The 21,266-nt window shown below is 39.8% G+C and overlaps 1 protein-coding gene across 1 annotated transcript in view; it reads left to right on the top strand.

Moving 5' to 3' along the window:
- Window positions 1-17,768: 17,768 nt before the first annotated feature.
- camkvb (CaM kinase-like vesicle-associated b) overlaps window positions 17,769-21,266 on the top strand; it is a 53,244-nt gene continuing 49,746 nt past the window's right edge. Inside the window, exon 1 of the mRNA XM_053483654.1 lies at window positions 17,769-17,916. The gene's annotated coding sequence lies outside the window, so the exon portion shown is untranslated. The remainder of the gene's footprint in view (window positions 17,917-21,266) is intronic.

Here is a 21,266-nt window from a genome sequence, read left to right as displayed (position 1 = left end):
TACATTTACAACATCTCCTTTCCACAGAATAAAATATGAAGTACAGCCAGCTTTAAGATTCCTTTGAGACTATTACTTGTCAAGCTGCACAAGCTCTCAGTGGGATCTTGGCTAAATTCAATAAGAGACTCTCATAGCTACTGTATGTTCTTGAATCACGTTTTGTTTTTCACGTTTATCTATTGCGGGTCTGTGAGTATGGCGTGATCTTGTCCTGCCGTTCTAGCGATGGCTTTTAGAGGAGCGCCGTAACAGCCTTTACACTTTGAGATTTTAATTTCTGACAACTTTCTTCAGCTTCGGTCGCATTATGAAAGAACTGCGCAGCGTAATTTATTTCCCACCATAAACCATGAGAATCACTTCTTTTTAAAAACATGCATGATTTATTCGGATCATTATTATTTTCCCAGCCTCATTTTCTTCCAGTGAAATAAACGAATGCGACAGGTTAGCTGAAGCATCTTGAGGGGAAAAAAAAATGGTAGCATCTGGAGAAGAGGAACGGCGCTGCCTGAAACCGAGTGCCTTTAAATACCCAGCGTTCCATTTTGTTCATTAGAGATTCGAACAAAATTGAGAAATTAATGAATTAACACTTAGATGATAAATAAAATCTTTATTATTTTCTGTAACACAGGTGTGAAATTAAATGAAGGCGAAATGGTGCTCATAGGTGAAAGCTTAGAAATTCTAAAAATACAGCACAACAAGCAGTCCTGTCTCTGAGACACAGGGTAATGATACGGAGCATAAAAACTGTCTTCCTGCCAGTGTGCGCTTTGCTGCCTTGTTAGAGCCGAGTGTCTTGCCGTTGCCAGAGAGCCTGCCGCGAGTTTCCATTTGCACTTGTTTTGCAGGCTGAAGGTCTCATTAGGGGCTCGGAGGAGCTCCTGGATCGGTTTTAGACACTTTAAAATCCCAGGACTGTGCGGTAAATAAAACAGGGACGAGTGTCCTCGGGTCCGCGGGGACAATGCGAGGGGCTCGCACTCTGAAAAATGTGTTAAAAGGGTGACAGAAATGTCAGTTATAAAATGTACTGTGCAGAGAGCGCTATATGAAGCTAAAGTGCGCTGAGAGGCATCATCACCGCTGGACTAATAGCCGAACATCAGCGGCTTCGACCTGCAGGCTGTCGTTACGAGTGATATTTCTGTCCCTTAAAACGATCCAAGGGTGCTATTTGATTCGAGAACGGTGCTTTGTAATCAGGAGTCAGAAGTTATTGCGTAGTGTTAAGACGTGTTTTTCTAAGTTCTAAATTTATGTACAGTAGAGTAATGTACAATATTAGATCTATACTTTTTTTCATGCAAGGGGCGTTTAAGTCACACTGGGAACACTGGTGAAATCTCTGGTGGGTGAAGGCGTAAAAGCGATTGACTTTAAGCACAGTATGGTGATGAGACTCTTAGCCGAAGCAAAACATTTGAACGATACAAACGATATGAAGAATGCTGTGCATACATGAAAAACGATCCAGGCCGAGGTAGCAGTCGTCGTTCCTGTGAACATACAGCTAGTGGAACACCTGATCCATGAAAAATTGGACTGTGAATTTTTCTTGCAACGAAGAAGAGACGCATCTGTCTGAGAACTGTACACACAATCATTGACCAACACCCCTTGCACATTACAAGAACCTGGCTGGGAGTTAATGGCACACTTTCCCAACAGGCCTGACCTCACTCACATGTTTAAAGGAGTTCCTGGGAGGCCGGCATTTTCAGATGTGAAGCAGGCAATCCGTTCATGGCTCCTGCGTACTGAGAAAACATTCTACCTTGATGATGAAACACATCAAGATTATGAGGAAAAGTGATAACATAACTTTTTTGGTAAATTGCATCGGTTTAAATGGAATAAAAAAAGCCAGTGTTTGCTGTTAAAGGGAAATAACCAGTTACTTAATGCTGGTATCAGTGGCTCTGCTTCATCACACCCCCCCCCCCATTGTTGTTTTATTACGTATACAGTACAGTGCTACGGTTAGTATTTGTTGTTGTTGTTGTTAATAAGAGCACTAATTAATGTTAGTTAAAGAAACCTTGATGTAAAGCATAACAATAACTTAATTATCTTATAATCCACACAATATAACTATATAAATGTCAGCTTTGGATTAACTGCTTTTCTATAATCAAACGCTTTTTTTCTGTATTCCAATAAATAAATAAATAAATAAATAAATAAATAACTGATTTTTGCAGCTTATCCAGCTCATGTACTGTTGAGGGTTTGGGTTCTTCTCGACCCTCACCACTCGTCTTTTCCTCCTCATCCTCTGAAAGGTGTGGTGGGGGGTTGAGTGAGTAATCAGCTGGATCAGCGCCATGCCTGGTAAATTAATCATCGCCTCCAGACTTCCTGTCAAAGCAGATCTGACCATGCCTTCATCTTCTTCTGAACCCTGTCTATAAGGCCACAGATGGAGGTACTGTAGAAAATAGAAGTTTCCCAGGATAGCACAAAGGTCAAGGGTTGGGAAAAAATGTTCCCCTTGTGCATGTTAACGGTTGTGGGACAGTGCTGCAGCTGTTGAATAATGTTGTTATCATGGACCCAACGATGTAGTATTTGCAGTTGTGTCCTACATTACTGTACGTAAGTTCAGTTCCAGTGATGGAGGACTGCTGTGGTTTATTTAAGACGACAAATTATACTTTTTGTTCAACCTGAAACGAAAATGGATTTATTGGAATTATACAGCCAAACCCTTAAAATCATTAAGACTAAAACCTTGGTTTTGAGTTTCCCTTGTGCCACCTTGTGCTCTGCTCACTGGCTCCATAGGAGCTCCAGGGGTGTTCTGTGGTGAAGGCACCAGGAAGTTGATAGTGGATCTTTTGAGTGCTGTGGGATGTGGGGTTGGGCCTCCATGGATTGGACTTTGCTTGTTTGGCATCCCATGGGGCTTGATCAGATTGAGATGTGGGGAATTTAAAGGTCATGTTGGCAGCCTTGGGCTCTTTGCCTGCTGGGCCTCGTGCATTGGCAGACTGTGGCACACTATGTGTTCTGGTGCATATCCATCATTGCCACAATTGGCCTGATTCGGGTGATTTCTGCTACATTGGCTTTTCTGTACAGGCAAGTAATCAACACTGCAGATATTGACCTTTAATGTAATAGTCAATAAAAAGCTTTGACACTTATGAAATTTAGACTTCAGTATATCAGAGTAACATCTGACACAAAGATCTAAAAACACTAAAAACACTTTGCGAAAATTAACATTCGTGTCTTTCTCAGAACCACTGACCACAGCTATAGGATCAGACCTGACGAGCTGGTCTTTGGTCCCCGGCATGGGTAAGACTTGGGTACCCATGATCCCGTCACCAGTTTACTGATGTATAATTGTTGATCAGTGTTGTTCAGTTCATCTGGCGATAGTGTTGAAGTGATCGTGTATGTAAATATAAAAAAATGAAACATATAAAGTGCACTATAGGCGGTCTGAAGCATGGTTGTAAAGATGCATTTCATCAGTTGGGCCTGAGAAAGTATGTTTAGAGATACTGTAAGGATATGGAGTCAAATCAGGGTGCGATCCTAAAGAACAACCTGCAAGAGAATAGGATCCAGATGTGGCAGAATATTATAAACATTTATTCTGTCTTGTGAAATTTGTGGTTGTAAATTTTCCTTTGAGGAGAGGAAATACGTATGCATGGCAGTGTATGAGGCAAATCCGGGCTCGTCATTCACGCGTCAGACATTCTTATTCGAAGACACTCGGCACAATAATACGCACTTCTCAGTAAATCACGCTATTGCTCCGAATAGATTAGGGAAACAAAAGTATGATGTTAAACGAAAGCCTGTGCGTCATTAGCGCTTCTGTAAATGCTAATGGCTGTCCTGTGAAGGCCCGTGGCACGGATCATGAATAAATGGAAGTCTCTCGACTCTGAATGCTCTGTTTACAAGAGCAGGAATTATATTAGCTCCTAGATAGCAGCGGATGAGCGCCTAAATTATTGTCACTCTGCACAGCTGATTTAGAGCTGATTATATTTTTAGCCATCCATCTTGTGTAGCGAGCGGTAAATGTTGGCTGAATGTCCTTTTAATTTACATCTGATTAATCTGAAGGATGAGACAGGCCGTGCCAGTGGAGGAAAAAAAAAAAGTCAGAGCTGTTACAAAGGACGAGTTTCTGGCCGAGAGCTCGGTCAGTTAAAGAGCAGAGGGAGAATAGGAGCGAGGTTTTAATTCCCAGTCCTCCAGCTGAAAGCTCACCAAAGTGATCTGGTATAAACCATCACTGAGAGATAACAAATTCCGAGGGACCGGCTAATTATGGAGCACTCCACTTTACAATAAAAAAAGAGAAAAAGTTTTTACTGAATTATTCAACGCATCAGCGAAGTGTGAGAATAGGAAGAGGTTTCTGTCAGGCTTTGGAACCCATTAGTCATTTTCTCTAAACAGTGCAAACTGGACAGTTGTACAGAATCAGTCCCAGTCTTGTTCAGTGCTTGAACTCTGATATACAGTGTGGTTGTGCTTCTGAATGGCTCATTTCTCTTCTCACACTGATGTGCTGCAGATTTGTTCAAACACAGGAACAAGTCTTTGTGTCCTTTTTTAGCATCGCAATGCTTCAACACAGAGAAATGGTTATTGCATGTAGTTGTGCAGACTGGGGTGGGAGTGTGGGGGGGCGGGGGCAGGTTATACACCCCTAAAAATCAAATTCAAGTTCAAATGTTATTTGTTACATACACAACCATACACAGTATGCAGTGAACACGACTGTTTGTGACTTAAACGGAAAAGGACAATGCCTATAAACCCTACAATATGCAGTAATACTGTTACAATAAAACATATAAAACAGAGGTATATAAAAATGTATAAACTGTATGAATAAACTGTATAAAGTATATAAAATGTGCAATGTGTGGAAATAACAGCAGTATGGGTGACCATGGAGTGGGAAATGAAATGATGAGTAGCGGCGGTATTGTCCATCTTATGTGTAAATAGAACTAGAAATGTGCAACATACAGTACAGCACTTCACTGTGCAATGTGCAAATGTTCAGTGTGTGCTCACAACACATGAGTGAAGGAGACATAGCAAGTCCAGTCACTTGAGTCCTACAGTACAGTATGTACTGTATGGTTCTGGTTGAGAGTACAGCCTATACAGCCTGCGGGAGGAAGCCTTCTGTGTTGGTCTTCCGGGAGCAGAAGCGCTTCTCTAAACGCAACAGAGAGAACAGTCCATTGTTGTGGTGGCTGAGGTCCTTCACACTCTTCCTGGCCTTGGTCCAGCACCGTTTGCTGTAGATCAAGTGCAGGTCAGGTACAGTATGAATGATGCGCTCAACTGATCACATCACCCTCAGTAGAGCTCGTCTGTCCTGCATGGTGATGTTCTCAAACCAGGTTGTAAAGTTTCTCAAGCGTCTGAGGAGGTAGAGACGCTGACAAGCTTTTTTCACCACAGTGTTGATGTGACAGGACCATGACAGATCCTGCATAATGTGAACACTCAGGTATTAGGAAGCTGTCCACTGTCTTCACTAGGCTCTCGTTGATGAAGGGGGTCTGGTAGTTCCTCTCCTGCTTTGTACTAAAGTCCACTATCAGCTCCTTTGTCTTGCTGACGTTAAGGAGGAGGTTGTTCCTCTGGCATGAGTTCTCCTGATTTCTAATCTCCTTCAGGTAGGCTGTCTGATTGTTGTCAGAGATCAGGTCCACCACAATGGTGATGATGGAAGTGATGTTGGCAGTAGCCATGCAGAAAACAGACCTGTTGAGCATTTATTCATTTGGCTCATCACCAGAGATTTACTAAAAAAATTAACCAAAATGATTCACTCTGATAAACTATTCAGCAGTGGAGTCTTCCGTATACTTCCATCAATCTTTTGAGCTCTTCTGTGGAATCAGACCAGACAGACTAGCCTTCATTCTCCGCGCACATCATCAGTGATTTTTGTATTTTCCCAAAGTCACCCAGATCCTTGTGCTTGCCCATTTTTCCTGCCTCAAACGCATTTCAAAAACTGACTGTTCCACTGCTGCCAAATATTTTCTCACCAGTGTAATGAGACAATAAATGTTATTCATGTCACATAATAATAATATTTAATTATATGTCACACGTACTTTACATCATAGTGAATTTTTTGTTGCATATCTCAGTTAGTAAACTGGGGTCAGAGCGCAGGGTCAGCCAGCTTACAGCGCCTCTCAGGCAGATAGGGTTAAGGGCCTTGCTCAAGGGCTTAACAGTGACAACTTGGCGGTGCTGGGGCTTGAACCCCCAACCTTCTGATCAGTGTCCCAAAGCCTTAACCATTAAAGCCACCACTTGTCAGTGGTTTAAATGTCATGGCTGATTGGTATATTTAATAGGAACTTCCAGGAAACTTGTGGAAGAACAAACCTGGGCACAAAGACAAAATCAAGGCGTCAGGGGCAGATGAGAGGTGAAGAGACCTGCTGAAGTCTTTACTGGGTTTGAGCTGACTCAGGGATCTGAGCAGAGAGTTAGCGTGTAATTGTGTACATGTATGTATCACTACTCTGGGTAAAATGGTCAGTATGGGTAACAGAGCTGGTCGTCAACATTGGCATTGACAGAGCTCCCCTCAAATCCCTACCTCTGAGATCGCCAGTTTGCCAAGATCTCCATCTGCATCATGGACGTGGCCATGTGGGATGTTGTTTATAGAATTCCTTTATGAAAAAGGAGTCAGGAATGTCTTATCCGGAAATCCTCACCTCTCATCTAATCCATATCCTTCCCAGCCTGTAAGATATTAGATAGTGGACGTGAGACAACTGGCTGTAAGCTGTGAGCCATAATCCCCCCCAATGGGGCTCCTGTTTAGAGCCCGAACACGTAGAGGATGCAGTGGTTCATTAAACTCGGTTCACTTATCAATCTGATAATTATAGTTTATATTTTTTCTGTAAAGCTGCTTTGTGACAATGATCATTGTAAAACGTGCCATAGAAATAAAAACTAAATTGAATTGAATCGTAGAGGGACGTCTCAGTTTGACGTCAGTGTCTTGTTCCAGCAGTGGCAGTGTCAAGCAACGCTCTAATCCCTAAAAACGTCTCCCAGCAGTGTTTCTCTCCTAAAACATTTAATGACTGGTATTTTAAAATGTAAAATGTTTTAAATCAGTTAAGCAAAGCTTTATCCCACTGAAAACAAAACATATATGTACATATATCACATCCTTATAGCAAGTGAAGTAAATAAATCAAAAATAATTCTTTCTTTTCATTCAGGAGTAGCGAATAGGTTTTACAAATACCTTTGGAAATCCAAAGTGCACCAAAAAATCGTAATTAATTCACTGCACGTACCTCCCCAGCTTTTCTGTACCACAGCTTATGGCATTCGCAGGGCTATCTTTATAAAAGGCAGAAGAGTGCTGGCGGTTCGAGTTAGCCTCTGACCACACAAAGCCATATGAACCCCACCATTGGGGAGCAAGATGAAGAAGAGAGATAGGAAGTAAAAATAATAATGGTTCAATCATACAATTTTGACAGTGAAGATAAAAACCGAGGCCGTCGAGTGTAGAGGGTTGTGCAGAGCGGGTCTGCGGTGGGGAACTCTATCACATCAGGTCAGATTAGAGAGATACGCTCAGGGAGAGTGTTTTTACCGAAATAGGATTTCCAAACCTGAAGGATTACAGAAGTGAGAGATGATGACGGTCTAACTGGAGGCTTCTGAAAGCACAATGCACTCCAGGTTTGACCGTGCTTTTCATTTTGATAGGTGATGTTAAGTGCAGTTTCTAGGAAAAGCAGTCCTTGGACAGTTGTTAGAAAGACTAACCACAGACAAGCACATCCGTGGCCTGGAAAACAGCTACCATGTCTGGAGTTTTAATAATGTTTACAGGAAGGGCCATCAGTATGAACTTATCATGAAGCTCCTGAGGACAAAAGGAGCACTCAGACCAATCTTAAAGAAAAATTCACTTGAAGGAGGGCACAGCAATGTCAAAAAAGTCTTTTACTTCCTACTACGATGAGATATAGTTGAAATGAATCAAATGGCACGGTAGCGTAGTGGTTAGCACTGTCGCCTTGCACGTCCGGGGTCAGAGATCGATTCCCGCCTGGCGTCTGTGTTTATGGAGTGTGCATGTTCTCCCCGTGCTTGGTGTGTTTCCTCAGGGTGCACCGGTTTCCTCCCACAGTCCAAAAACATACAGATTAGGCTAATTGGTGTTCCCAAATTGCCGTAGTATGTGAATGAGTGTGTAACAGTATACCCTGTGATGTGATCCAGGGTGTACCCTGCCTCATGCCCTAAGTCTCCTGGGATAGGGTTTAGGCCCCTCATGACCCTGAATACTGAATAAAGTTCTCTAGACGATCTACGATCTAACAGGAATGTAGTGCAGGGACTGAACTATCCTAACTACATTGCATGGCCAAAAAAGTCACACACTTTAGCTTTAATCACAGCATGTATTTGTGCAAGAACCTCATGCAAAATTGTAACATTTACTTCCATCCAGAGTTTCAGTAATTTTTGGCTGAGATCTTGTATTAATAATAGGAAAGACAAATCGCTGCATAAAAACTTCTTCAGCAATAGAATTAAGGTCAGTACTTCAGTTGTCCTGTGGTGTTCAGTTCACGTGTGAAAATGGTTCCTCATGCTCCCAGAACCACTACGGCACAATTTAAGCAGTGGAAAATGCCCATGTCAGCAACTGAAGCAACCCCATAACACTGCCTCCAGACGCTTGTACAGTGGACACAGTGCATGATGGGAGCATCGCTTCATGTCCTTCCCTTCTCACCCTGACACGCCCATCACTATGGAATAGGGTCAGTCTGGACTCATCAGGTCTCATGTGCTATTTCCATCGCTTCCAAGTCCATTCTTTATGTTCCCTTCTTTGAATACTTCACATCCAGTGTTAGGGGACGTTACTTTTTGAAGTGACTAATTACGTTACAAAATTATTGTCTTTAAAAAGTAATCAGTTACATTACAGCATTACATTCTGATAAAAGTAACTAGTTCGAGTACTTTTCCACTGCAGAAAATGAAAACTCCGTTGTGATTCCTCATGCATGTTGTTTTAGTCAAGACCTTTATAATTATTCTACCATCATCACTCAGCAACGTTTGGCCCATAATCTGTTAACTATTAATACCCCTATCTCACCTGCGTGATTTCGTGCGGTGGCCGTAAGTACGGTTCACCATGATTCAGCACGAATAACAGAGGGGCCGGGGCTTGTAGGACGACTTTCACACACACACACACACACACACACACACTAATGTATTTGGAATAATTGCTGTCTGCCTCACGAATTACATAAATTGTCTGAATAACGAATAACATTTTTTTTTTAATAACTAAATAACTGAGTACTTAAGTGGCGGACATAACGCGTTAGATTACTCGTTACAATCCAAGTACTCTAACGTGTTACTTTGTAATGTGTTACACCCGACACTGTTCACATCTCCTTAGTGTATAATTCTTACATTTACTACTGTAAGTTTTGCTTTGACAGGGTTTGACGGGGATTGCCTCCGCACTTATTACTCAGCGGCTTCTAGAATACCACTTCACTCACCGCATCCTGATTTTTTTTTTTTTTTTGCATTTTATTTGTTCTTACAGTATGTCATGCATAGACAATTGATTGTGTGCTCTTATTAATGTGTGTGCAGGAGGACGTAGGCCAGTTTACTGCGCATTTCATCTGCTGCTTTTAATAGCTGCATTAGGGAAAATAGCCACTTAATATATATTTCAAATGCATAATGAAAACACGGCATCAGTTTAAAAGGTAAGCTGCCCGAGCACTCAGCTGCTACACAGGTTTTTTATTCTGGGCCTAAATATAAATTTTGAGTCTAAACATGACTCCTCATTCACAGGACCAACAACGCTTTATGAGAAACCTTTAAGGACTGAAGTGGCAGTCAAAGCGAACACGAACACATTTACACAGCGGGGAGGAAAAAAGCTATATCACTTGAATCATAAAAGCGCACAAGGTTTTAATTAAGGAAAGTAATTTAATTCCAGTTCATTTTTCTTCACGCAGAGCTCATCTAAATGAACTTTAACCCATAAATTAGAGAAGCTCGGAGGTGTGAGCGGAAAATTGAAAAAATAATGGAGGCGTTGCTAATTATAACTTAAAGGTCATGCTGAGTAGCTGTCATAACATCACTGTGCTGAAGCCCCGACAATGGCTGAACAGAATTTAATGAAACTTTGCCAGTTGTTAGCTGTTTGCTTAAAGTTAAACCTACACCATAAATGAAATCAAAATGTTGAGTAGAAGTGAAGTTATGAGCAGTTTTGTGGCAGATTATAAATTGCTAGTTTTGATATTCTACTGCGTATGTGTCAAACTGTGGGCGTGTCTCAAATCGACCGCTGGACAGAATGTTGAACCTGCACCATAAGTCAACGTTGAGGAAAAGTGATGTTATGGACAGGAGTTATTAATTTAAAATAATCTACTAATGCGCTACTTGTAAACAAACACCTGCACCAATAGATATTAATTAGAAAAGATAAAGTGAATATTTTGACTGGGATTAGTTCATATTTTCACTTTGGCTGAAATAACAGCGCTGAAGTGGTATAAGTGAATTTTAACACGCTGGAGTGGTTTTAAGACAAAACTTCATTTTTATCCTTTTATCTACTTTTTCCATTTCTCATCTGTGATTCACTCTCCGATTACCGAACAGGGAGTGTATTTGTCTGAGCACCAAAGAAGGACAACTTAGTGTAAACAAGGCGTAAGATACTCAACCTTACAGAATGGGATTTCTTTGTATTAATAAGTTAGACAGAGAGTTCTGCTGTACAGAGAGACACACAGACATGTACGTGGGCTTCAACCTCAAATAATAATAATAATAATAATAATAATAATAATAATAATAATATCACTGATTACATTAAAGATCAGAAGATTATTTATAACTTTAACCTTTTAACTATTTTTACCATCTCTTTAACCGCCACTGATGGCTGCTTACGCTAGTTGTTGATATTTAGGTGATACACTTCGCTGATCGCTAGCTAGCTTATTTATCAGGCTGACAGGCGCACAAGACCATCTGACCTTCCTGTGAGCAAATGTACTCTATTGCACAGTCCAATGGCTACAAGAGGATTTTCCTTATCATTGGAGTAGTCTAGGCTAATTCCCAGTCAGTGTATACGGTGATGTAACATATAGATGGGAGGTTAAAGGTGAGGAAGCATTTGGTCACCACACTGGACTGATATTCATCACTGCCAAACATTTTCAAATGAGTTATTAACTGACCCAGCAGTGTGTCCTTTAACATTTTCACTTGTGATTCAGTTATTTAGTGTAAAATGTTGTTCAGTAATTAAAGTTAATTAAAGTCCACAAAAACAAGGCTGAAAAATGTTTTGTTCACTCTAAAAACTTTCACACCCATCACTGGGAGAAAACAGCTTTCTGCCAACACCTGACTCATGACCTTCACATCACTTTCACTTGATTTGACAACGTGAGCATGAAACATGCTCTCGAATGCCACTGCGTCACTTCTGTACTATTCTATACAAAGCAGTCAAATGAGGAGTTAAAATGCATTAGAGTTCAGTTCAGACATCTTGGAACAGTTATAATCACCGTGCTCTCATTTCCGTATTCACACAAACTTTTTTCAGATTTTTTCTCTTCGGAGAGTGCACTCAAACAGATGTGGGGTTTTTTTTTCATATATTTTTTTGATAGTTAAAAGTGGTGTTTTAGATTAGAATTATATAACAGAAAAGTGTAATTATAAGTAATTATGAGAGTGAAGAATGTGGAAGGATGAGGACCGAAGTGTCACGAATCCCTTCAGCACAGACATCTGCTCTTATTTAATTCAAATTGCTGAACAAAACTCTTTAAAAAAAAAAAAAAAAAATATATATATATATATATATATATATATATTTTTTTTTTGCTTATTTAATGTGACTTAGATTTGGATTTCAATTCAATTCAATTTTATTTTATTTGTATAGCGCTTTTAACAGTTGTCATTGTCCCAAAGCAGCTTTACATAATCAAAAGAATTATTTAAGATTGTATGAAATGTGAATTTGTATGAATCAGAATAATCAGTTTGTCCCTGGTGAGCAAGCCGAGGGTGACAGTGGCAAGGAAAAACTCCCTGAGATGGTAATAGGAAGAAACCTTGAGAGGAACCAGACTCAACAGGGAACCCATCCTCATCTGGGTGAAACAGAAAGCAGTAAATGATCTGCATTTATACAGTGTGTAGGGTGGGAATCAGTTCAGCTATAATAGTTCAGCTGATGTTAATTGATGTTATCCATGTGACGAGATCTCCAACCAGAAGCGGGGTACCAGGATGGGTCAGACAGGTCCGGAGGGCAGAGGAAGTCTGGATCACTGGCAGCTCAGGAACGACATGTGTAGCTCGACAGAGAGAGAGGGAGAGAGGGAAGGAGAGAGGGAAGAGAAAGAGCAGGAGAGAGAGCAGAAGAGAAGACATCGCACATCACAGCTAAATCCGAACGGATGCTACATTTTATGTCCATCCAACTCGACATGATGTCACACATTCGTGCTCGGAAAGATGCAGGATGATGTTAGTTAAGGTTCTTAAAGGATGAACTTTTAATTTTGTGAAAATTGTGTTGATTGATCCATAATGTCAATTTGTGCATTGAGTATCATGCAGGAAAGAAGTTCTTCTTTAAAGTGGTCTACAGGATTTCAGCAGCTCAGCTGGGACGATATTTCTGTCAGTTAACTATAGATACGGCAATTAAACATCCTTACATTGAAAAAAAAACGCAAAAAGTTAACAACAGTGAAAAATGATGTAGGTGTTATGAGTCCTGAGATAAATGCGTTAAATGTGTTAATATTGCCCACCGTCACTTAAACAATTCACAACATTCAGGTACAAGCAAACTTTTAAAGACAACCCGAGTGCAATGCCTGAGTGAAAGCTAATAGTTTTAAAGCAAAGTTGAAAGAAAGTAAAAATGCAAAGCAAAAAAGTGATGTGAACAGCATGGCGTTTTTTACAGCGAAACACATCACTTGCCACGTTGTTTCCGTGTTTAAAAGGTAAGCTTTAAGTTTAAGTGCGTTTTACATCGGTTCAGACTAATGTCAGGGGCAGGTCACACTGAAAACATAAAATGAACATCTTAACAAAACTAAATAAAGAAATAAATAATCAGATGTAGTCAGTAGATTCTAATTTATTGTCCAATCCTGTCTGTCCTGTCTGTCATTTTCCATTCTCATTCCCATGTTCTTACACCTGCTTGGAATTATGAATAATCTTTTTCCAAATCCCCTAATAAATAAGATGCTGAATGTACAGATCCTAAAGAGTTTTACAAAGTTCTCCACTCACAATAAAATAATAGTTAAATATCTTTTCTTTTCATCCTGCTAAAGATTTGTTCAGTTCTGATCACACAAGCGTGTGTACAAGCCTGTAGAGAAGTGTACATGGCAGAGTTTTCTTGATGTGTTATAAACGGTAAACCATGCTGCATCCTGGTTCTCTAGAATAAAGCTCTGATGTGGTGTAATTATTGTTTGTTTAACCTCATCCCAATAATGACCACTGATGTAAAACACCTTACATGTGCCCTAGTTAATACTCTGGATAAGACAATCACGGCATCTTTTACACCAGCTGGTGTTCAATCCTGAATCGCTTCGTGCTCCTCTTACGCTCCTTCTGCTTCGCTGATGGAGATCCAAGCTGCGCATATTTTCCGGTAATAATTTGTAACCATAGTAACGATGACTTGTGTAATGCGTGATGTTGCAGTGCATCGGGGATCACTGTGATGTCACCATCCATCTCTGTTCAAGCTTCACGAGCGTGGCGTGAGACTGCTCTGACGCACGTGTGCTCCTGACTGTCAGAAGATACCCAGAGATTCGAGCAACAAATCATACATTTCCCTTACTTCCACCGAACACAGTCACTGCTCTTTCAGGTGTTTCAGACATATATGTTTTTTTTTTCACACTGTGACGACAGGAAAATTTATGCTTATTAAAAAGCTACATAAATTCCAATCTAACCTTTCTCACTCATGTCACATGGCCATGTATCCTCCTCACAGTTCTCTCAGAGGTTCTCCTTGGTGCTCGAGACTTGTGAATGGACTGGTGATGGACGTTGGCGATGGATCCACCAGCTAGGAGCACAAGATGTATTCAAACGCAACGTGACAAAACGTTTATCATCCCTCACATGGCTTTAGGGATGGACTTAAGACCTGGATATCCAGGAAGGCTAGAGTCAACATTCTCATCAATGCCTTGAGCAGCAGAGCGCTGTGGTTGTGTGGAGGCAACGAGGTTCTCTAAGTGCCTTATGGTGGAGCAGATTGTGCACAGTGAAGAATGTTTATGGTAGGAACACTGAGTCATAAATGGTTGTTCTTGTATGAGGGGTGTTCAAGTCAAGGCAGGACATTTGATTTTGCAGAATAACAGAACACAGTTTTAAAAAGTAAAAAAAACTCCCTTTATTTCTCTAGATAATCCCTGCGACACTAATGCACTCATCCCAGTGTTTCACTAGTGCATATTTTCCGGAGCCATGGTGGGACTGTCTGCTTCACGTCTAAAACGATGGCCTCCCAGGAACTCCTTTAATGACCGAAACATGTGGAAATGGCTTACCACGAGGTCAGGACTGTACGAGCGATGTGGCATTAACTTCCAGACGAGTTCCTGTAATGTGCAAGTGGTGCAAGTGGTGGTGGTGGGAACGACTGCAGTGGGACCATCACTCACAGACATACTGTAAGGACTTATTCAAATGTTTTACTAAAGAGTCTAAGTGTGTCATCACTGTAGTGTGTTGGAAATCTTCATACAGCTTCATTCACCAGAAATTTCATCACAAGTCCCAGTTTGACTTGAATGCCCCTTGTAAATTAAAGGAGCCAAGAGCCTGTAGAGCACTTAGAAGATCACAATGAAAAAGAAAAACACCAGAACAGTTGAGGTACAAATAACAATTAGAAGCAGTAAAGCAGTTGTTATGACCAGTGTAGGTGTAGTGTGTTCAGGGATCTGCTGGTTCCTTCGAGGTTTCTCTTCACATTCATTTATTTATGTTTTATTTATTGTGGTCAGCATGGTAGAGTGAAGATGAAGATGCTCCCTTGGGATGTCCAATGGGCTTCACCATGGCATAGGTTACACAATGGCCTATTCTACCTTCCCCCACTGGATTGCAGATGCCATAATAGAGATGGTGTTTAACTAAAGAAGGGATTTTATGGAGCCTAGAGTGGAAGCGGAGTTGTGGAGAGATGTTGTTCTCAAATCATGGCGAGTTCTTGAAAGAACTAGGTCGCGGTGAAGACTTCAGCTCATTGCTATTCTTTCTCCTGGATTCCAGAATCCATTATCGCCGGTTTAAACATCTGTGTGGCTGAAATATGATGAAGTGTGAGCATGGAGTCTTCATAGAGCATGGGAGATGTTTGGGATAGAGGTCAAAGAGCATGAATTCTTGCTTGTTCATTACAAATACCACATACAAGTAACATTTTATGACTAATAATAACAACATGCTCTCTGAGAAGAAGCCGTTGTGCTAACATTGGAGGAGTAGTGCTCCTTTATGTTTCTCCAGGAGCCACCCAGCTCCTGATGGTGATCAAGGGACAGATATTATCATCACCAGCTCTTTGTCTGGACTTTCTTAAACCTTCTTAAACACCTTCTGGGTCCAGGAAATACAAGGAGCATCCACATGACACCTATAGTAGACACAGATGTGAATACTTATACACATTATCTAACATAATTCTTCCTTGGAGAGAACAAAAGCTACAAAACAAGTATGAACAGGATGTTTCTCAGGTCAGAACACCATGTTTTAGAGCAACATTACAGAAAGTGACTCCAAAAATGTTATAAATACCTCCTATTTATTCTATACAGTTTTGCACACTGTCAGAGAAAAACCCGGAGCAAGCTGTACCTTTTAGGACTCGATGGTATTAGTCACTAAAATACCAAACCTATTAGCTACTGTATATCTAAAGGAACAGATCTCGAAAGATCTGCTACATTATAGTGATTACCTAGTGAGTTTAATTTGTTTTGTGAAAGTTAGCCTCTCTCACAGTGGTAAAGCGTTCCACAGGTCAATCCCTCAGTCTGTCTGTGTGAAGTGACCATGTTCTCATCGTGTCCGCATTGATCTCCTCAAGCTGCTCTGTTTTTTTTTTAAACCTTACCAGAAACATGCGAATGAGTGTGTTTGATGTATTGGCATCATATCCAGGGTGTAACACCGTGTCCAGGCTTACTGGGGAAAAAAAAAAATATATATATAATATTTTATAATATTTTATTATTATTTTTATTTTTATTTTTATTTTACAGTTTTGTACATCTCCTGTTTCCCTACCATGACATGTGCCCCACTGGTCACCACCATGAGGGATGTATTAAGGGGAGCAAAGCAACTCACACAGAAATATTTCGAATTATATATACTGAAAAATATTTTGTCTTTGTATACTACTTTGTACTACAGCAATTTTTTTTATTATGATGCAAGTATTTATTATATTAATCTATGATATTATCATATAATGTGATATGATGTATGATATGATATGACATTATATATATATATATATATATATATATATATATATATATATATGATATATGATCTTACATATATATATATATATATATATATATATATATATATATATAGGCCTATATATAATATGAGAATATATATGATATGATATGATATGATACATGATATGATACATGATATGATACATGATATTCCCCTCCTGTCCTTTGCTCTGTAATTCCCATCTCCATGCTCACACTTCTTCCCACACTTTTTTGTGCTTCAATCAGCATCTTTTGTGTCCCATAAATTGCCCTCTATGGTCTCAAAGGAATCAAGGTATGATCCTAGACGTGATAAGATTTTAAATGTGAACCAAAATAATGATAAAAAAAAGGGTTGTTTTGAGAGTACAACCCCAACATGTGTGTAATAAATACTGATACAGTTTAGTATGGGTTGCTCATACACTATATGGACAAAAGTATTTGACGCTACCTGTTAATTATTGAATTCAGGTGTTTTAATCAGTTAGACCCCTTATCCCTAGTTAAGGGCGATATACAGTAGGGGAGTATTTTGTATTCCAATAGAAGTGTACAAGGCAAGGACTATAAAGACACAGTTTGATCAGTTCGGTGTGGAGGAACTCGACCGGCCCGAACACAGAGCCCTGACCTCAACCCCATCTAACACCTTTGGGATGAACCGTAACGGATATTGTGAGCCAGGACCTTCTCGTCCATCATCAGTGTCTGACCTCATACTGTAAATGCTCTACAGAATGAATGGACACAAATTCCCACAGAAACTCTCCATCAATCTTGTGGACGGCCTTCCAAGAACAAACCAACTGTGGGACCGACTCCATATTGAAGTATATGTGTTTGGATACAATGTCATCACAGAGTCGATATACATATAATGTGTCTGGTCCATTTCTAACCTCCAGCAACTTTTTTTGGGGGGGGTTCATGCAGTGCTGATCTGAGTTCCAGTGGATCATTCCAAATTTCTAAAATAGAATTTGATGAAATTATCTGAGTGATGCTCTCTCTCTCTCTCTCTCTCTCTCCGAGTTCCCTCCTCTTTCCTCTCCCCCTCTGCACCGCGCGCGCACAGCGGATGGGTGAAGAGCGACCGAGAGCGCAGCTCGTGCGCGCATCTGTACCGAGATTTAACCATCAGAACCACCAAACCGGATCGTCTCTGGCTTTTCGGAGGGAAAACTCAGAAAGGGGGGGAAACAGCTTTCCACATCGCGCGCACACACCACTGCGAAAAGTAAGTTTGTGATGCGGATAAGACGCCCCGCGCGTGCAGGTGTCGCGTGCTGTTAGATAAAACACTGCGCTAAAATCGCGCGCGTTACCATAGTTACCCTGGATCCGTTATTTTAATTAAAGTAGAGGAAGTACTTGTAGTAGTATGAATGTGTCACACACACACACACACACACACAGGTAATTTCTGAGCACGAGGTCTCGCGGATGCGGTTCGCTTTTACGCGCAGGATGCGTGATAGAGTTGTTGTTGTTTTTTTCTTTTTAAGTTTAACTCGTTTAAAGATGACGTCATAACGACAGAACGCATTGATGAGAGGTTAGAGAAGTGTTCGCTGAGGTGAAAATGCGACGCATGAACAGGTTGCACTAACTGTAGCTGCAGCTGTGTCTCATCATGCCGTGCATCATCATCATCACCATCATCATCATCATCACCATGTGCCTGCTTCAGTGCTGCTGGTATCATGAGCTCAGTGTGATCACCTTAACAATGCGGTTCTTATTGCATGTGTAATTGATTGAACCTGTTGAAGGCAAACCTTCATCACCATCATCATCATCATCCTGCACAAACCTGGAGCATGCGTCCAGGGTCGAGGGTTCGATTCCCATCTGCGTGGAGTTTTCCATATTGGCAGCTTAGTGGGTTTCCTGAGGGTCCTCCGGTTTCCTCTGACACTCCGAAACCATGTAGATGAAGTTATTCAGTGTTACCAAATTGCCCGTAGTGTGTGCATGAGTGTGTGAGTGTATGCGTGTATGTGTGTGTGTGTGTGCACCATCCAGGGTGTACCCCACCTCATGCAGGATACAGCAGTATAGATGAAGAATTAGTGAGTGAGTGAGTGAGTTTACCTTTCTTAATGAGTTTCTTATAAAGCGTTTACACACACTTGACATGCAAATGGAAGCTGTAGGACATGTGATGTCACTCACTGAGCCAAAGTGCTGGAAAAGTGAGACAGAGCACGGATAACTGGTACAGTTTTGGGTTTGATCTAAATGTGTGCTGTATGGAAACATGATTCAGATCATCAGCTTATCCAGATAATTAAGCCCAAACCGTAGGAACCCAACAATGCAGGATAATTAAGTGCAGCCACGTAGTAAAAAGGCATGATCTGTGATTTTTGTGGGCCACCAAACTGCTTAGTGCATATCCTTTCTCATGTTTTTTATCAGGTCACCTGTTATTATATGTGAAGACAAATCTAAGTAAAAGACTTGCACACCTTTCAGTCAAAGTGACGTCATACTGCATATTAAAACACAACAGCGTAGAGGTTTTAACCATCACTTCATCTATCGTCTGTTTATCTAGCTATAATAGAGAGCTGTAGATGCAGCAGTTCATAAATACTGTATTATAAGACAGAACAGTAAAGATAAGTGAGATAATGTGATGTGCTGCAGGTGTCGTCCTGGAGAACACTCGTTTAAATTGAACACACTTGTACAAAATGGATGGCATGAATAAAAAAAAGATTTGAGTACACATCATTGTTCATGTAGATGCCTGTAGTGTCTGTATCTTGAATTAAATGAAACAGGGGGAGGGGCAAGTTCAAGGAGCCCCGGGGTCGTGTTTCAAGGGGGAGGGTGCTGTTTATCCCTGTACTGGACGAAACCAAAATGCGTCCAATTGTTTCAACCAAATCAGCATGTTAAAGCGTCATTATTACTGTTATTAATGTCTATTTATGTGTAATCAGGGGCTGGTAATGTACAGTACACACTTCATTATTCCCTGATGTGCCAAGGATTACTGCATGTATTGATTCATATTCATTCATTATTAGGAAAGCATTAGTTCAGTTTTAAAATTATTACAATGGATTAGTGCATCTAACGGTAAAGTGTAAATTAGCATAATGTTATTATATCTATAAATATATAACGTATAGCAATACATTTAGTATTAAAATATTTAATTTATGTTTTTATTATCCTGAAGTGTGTATACATTTTTTTGGCTCTCTCTATACTGGCTGGCTGACTCTCTCTCTCTCTCTCTCTCTCTCTCTATATATATATATATATATATATATATATATATACACACACACACACACACACATATGTGCGTTATGACCACTCACACATTGTGAATTGTTTATTTATTTTCAACTTAAAAGTGTATATTTGTAAGCAATTCATACTGTACAGCATTTAGCTGACTAAACTGTACCTTTTTCACTTTTACTTTGTAATTAAAAATATAAATTCAGATATTTTAGAAACATTGTAGAATTCCCAAAGCCATAAAGCCATTAAAAACGCCCCCAAGGACCTACTAAACATCTAAACATAAAACATTTCTGAGCTCCTCCGAATGCTGAGTGTGTGTACATGACTAGTGTTTACATCATATTTCACAGACGCATGACATAATGTTTTGTTTACATTGGAAACTTTAAAATTACTTCGGGTAATTTTTAAAACAGATTCCTTGATGTTTAAAACTGTTTGCATCAATAACTCACATGTTACTAACAGGAACTCTCCTTCGAGTTTTTCATATTCTATTTTTATTTTAAATTTGCATACAATTTGCATTTCTTACAGCAAAAAAATAAATAATAATAATAACAATAATAATAATAATAAACAATATTTGGAAAATCTTTATTAAATTACAAATTCATACCCAATTTCACTGTGTTATTAAACCTTAAATGAAGAGGAAAACACTACTCAGTATCTTTTAATAACACAGGGTTTTAGGATTAAAAATAAAGGCTCTTTATCAATCTCTAAACTGATTTCCACTAATTAAAAATCTTCTGTATATACAGTAGTAGGCCTAAGTGCTGTTCTGTATTTCCCAGTCTACTCTTTCTTATTCCCTGATCAATAAGCTGTTTCATGTAACACAATTTAACACACACAAAATCCAATAATGTGTCATTTACCCACAGTTAAACTTTATATCCACTTTTCCGCTTACTATATTTTAAGAACCATGGCTGGTCCTTTGGGATACCTGGGGAAATTATACACATGGGTATAATAAGTATTTTATTTTGTTTCATTTGATGGCTTCTTTCAAGACAGTCAAGGTCACATGACAATTCGTATTAGAATATCTTAAGTAATACTAGGGCTGGAAATCACCAGGGACCTGTCGATGCGATTGTATCACGATACCAGGTGACAATTCGGATCGTTTCATGAGTTAGTATCATTATTTTATAAATATCCTGAGACAGTATATATATATATATATATATATATATATATATATATATATATATATTTTGTTTGTTTGTTTAGATTTTGTTACCATTCCGAACAAACTTAGCAATAGGGTGTGAATAGTTGAGCGCCACCTGTAGGATTATAGAGGAT

This window comes from Clarias gariepinus, chromosome 23 (assembly GCF_024256425.1).
Source record: "Clarias gariepinus isolate MV-2021 ecotype Netherlands chromosome 23, CGAR_prim_01v2, whole genome shotgun sequence".
Taxonomy (NCBI): Eukaryota; Metazoa; Chordata; class Actinopteri; order Siluriformes; family Clariidae; genus Clarias; species Clarias gariepinus.
The sequence above is the reverse complement of the archived record's forward strand: the minus strand, read 5'-3'. Positions and strand labels throughout refer to the sequence as shown.